General features: G+C 40.1%; 1 protein-coding gene across 1 annotated transcript in view; it reads right to left on the bottom strand.

Moving 5' to 3' along the window:
- ESF1 (ESF1 nucleolar pre-rRNA processing protein homolog) overlaps window positions 1-2,751 on the bottom strand; it is a 70,187-nt gene that overhangs the window by 1,473 nt on the left and 65,963 nt on the right. The window lies entirely within an intron of this gene.

Genomic DNA, 2,751 nt, shown 5'->3' with positions numbered 1-2,751 from the left:
TTGGGGGCTCTGCCCAGAAACATCCCTATGGGGACGCAGGGAGACAGTGAGAGACTTCTGAACCCCAGAAGGAGGACAAAAGCAGTGGAAAAGTGGCAAGTGGTTGCATTTGTTTGGACTGAGGCCATGGCTACTGCAGCTCTAAATACAACAGAAATGAGATTGCAAAACAGGGAAGGCCGTCCCTGTGGGTTGTTTTGGTTTTTTTTTTGGACTTGGGCATTACCTTGGGTGAGAATGTGGATGACTTTAAGTGTTGTCTAGGGCCCTAGACTGAGCCGCTAAGCTAGAACGGAGCTAATATTATTTGGCTGTGGACCTGTATGCGTAGACATTGTGGGAGAACTGCCCCTGCAGGCTCCACCCTCAAGAGTCACAGAGTGAGGCTTGGGCTGGGAGACCTTGGGCAAGTGAGCTAGTGACTGTGAGCAGTGGCCAAGGGCTGGGGCTGAGATGCTGGAGAAGAGTGGAGCTTTTAGTGCTTGGCAGCAGTAGGGCTGCCTTGCAGCCTCAGCCCTCAGGGGCATAGAGTGAGGTCAGTTTTGGTGCACTGGATAAGCGGGTAGCCACTTCAGGAGAGATCCCAATGACAAGTGCTTTCCTGGGAAAGCTTCTTTTTAGCCAAGGTTAATGTTTTAAATTGTCTTTTAAGCGTGCTGAGGAGAGATTTAGGCTCTCAACCCTGCTGGGTTTGAGAAATCAGCAGAGGACTCTAGTCTCTATCTCATACAGCTGTATCAGCATTGTGATTAACATCTCATACTCCAGAAGATCATCTGTTGCCCAGACAATATTCAGCAAGATATATATACTGCCTTGTTTTTTTTTCTTTATTTCAACATTTTCCCTATAGAGTTTTCTTTTTCCCCCTTTTCTTTCTTCATTTTCCTAGTTTAAATATAATTTTCCATTGTTGCCTTCTTTAATAATAAGAATTTCCATTTTTGCTAGTGTTTCTGCCCCTACTATTTAGTTTTCCCCCGAATTTTATCCCGTAAGGTTTTCTGTTTGTTTTGGTTTGATTTATAGTATTTTTGTCTTTCCTCTCTACTTGGTGGAGGTGGGGTAGCGTGTCTGCTCAGGTTGGCAAAGTGCTGCTGACCTCAAGGGAACCACCAAACCCAGCATCCCCAGAGGATGGGGGTTTTATAAAGGTTGGGTCAAAGTACCCTACTGTACACATTTATTATTCCTGTCTCCCTCTTTCTGTGTCTTTCTTCTTTTTTTCAATATTCCCTTTTACTACGCTTTCTCCTTTCTCTTCTCTTTTTTAAAAATCTTTTTTCCCTTCTTGCTCTTCAATCTTGTTATCCTTTTGGTCCCGTAAGAAAAGGATTCATTGAAATCTTAGGCCAGAGACATGGTAACTTAAAGAGCAACAGGAAGTGAAAGGAAAACCAGGGCAAGGAAACAGATAAAAGAAAACACTCATGAGGAAGAATCAGCAGAAAAATCCTGGCAACATGAAAAATCAGTCAAGAGTAATCACTCTCAAGGGACCATGAGTAGCTACTACAGAAGACTACACTTATAAAGAAAAGATAGAAATGACAAAAGGGGAATTTAAAATACAGATGATAAAAACAATGAAGGAAATTGCTGAGAAAGTGGAAAATAACCAAAAAACAATGAAGGAAATTGTTGAGGAAGTGGAAAATAACCAAAAGGAAATCCAAAAACGAAAGCAGAGAAAAGGTGAATGATATGAACAATATAGAAAGGATATAGCAGAGCAGAAGGAACCAAAGCAGTCAATTAGGGAACTTAAAGATGCAACAGAAAGTACTGCAAAAAGAAAGCTTCTCCAAGACACATTGTGATGAACCTGTCCAAAGTCAAGACAAAAGAAAAGATTTTGCTAGCTGCCAGGAGCTAGCACCAATTGACCTACAGTAGCAAATCCAGCAGGTGACTGCAGACTTCTCTAATGAAATTTTTCAAGCCAGAAGACAATGGTCATCTACCTTTAATGTACTTAAACAAAACAATTTCCAGCCCAGAATTCTATATCCCAGAAGCTAAGATTTAAAATTGATGGAGAAATCAAATCTTTTACTGACACGCAAACATTGAGGAAATTTGACAGAACAAGACCAGCTCTACAGAAAATACTTCAACCTGTTCTACACACTGACCATCACAATGGACCACCAGCAAAGTAAGCACCCAGAAATTAAAGGACAGAACCTAGCTTCTACAATGATGCAAAAGACAAAACTAAGTAATGGAGTTTCACTAAAGAGGAATAGGATGCTACCACACTTATCAATTATCTCAATAAATGTTAATGACTTGAATTCCCCACTAAAGAGGCACAGACTGGCTGGTTGGATTAAAAAACACAAGCCATTCATCTGCTGTCTGCAAGAAACACACCTAGCCTCAAAAGACAAATCGACAAATCAAAACTCAGAGTTAAGGACTGGAAGACAATTTTTCAGGCAAATTGAATTCAGAAGAAAAGAGGAGTTGCAATCTTATTTTCAGATACATGTGGACTTAAAGCAACTAAAGTCAAAAAAGCCAAAGATGGTCACTTCATATTGGTCAAGGGAAAAATACAAGAAGATATTTCAATTCTAAATATTTTGCACCTAACTTAAATGCTCCCAGATTCTTGAAACAGACCTTAATTAGTCAGAGCAAGATAATATCCTATAACATCAGAATAACAGGGGACTTTAACACTCTCTTACAGAGCTGGACAGATCCTCTAAACAGAAATTAAACAAAGATATTAGGGACTTAAAT

This window comes from Otolemur garnettii, unplaced genomic scaffold, assembly GCF_000181295.1.
Source record: "Otolemur garnettii isolate 467f Iridium unplaced genomic scaffold, OtoGar3 scaffold00025, whole genome shotgun sequence".
NCBI classification, from domain to species: Eukaryota; Metazoa; Chordata; class Mammalia; order Primates; family Galagidae; genus Otolemur; species Otolemur garnettii.
This window is presented reverse-complemented; position numbering and strand designations above follow the sequence as displayed.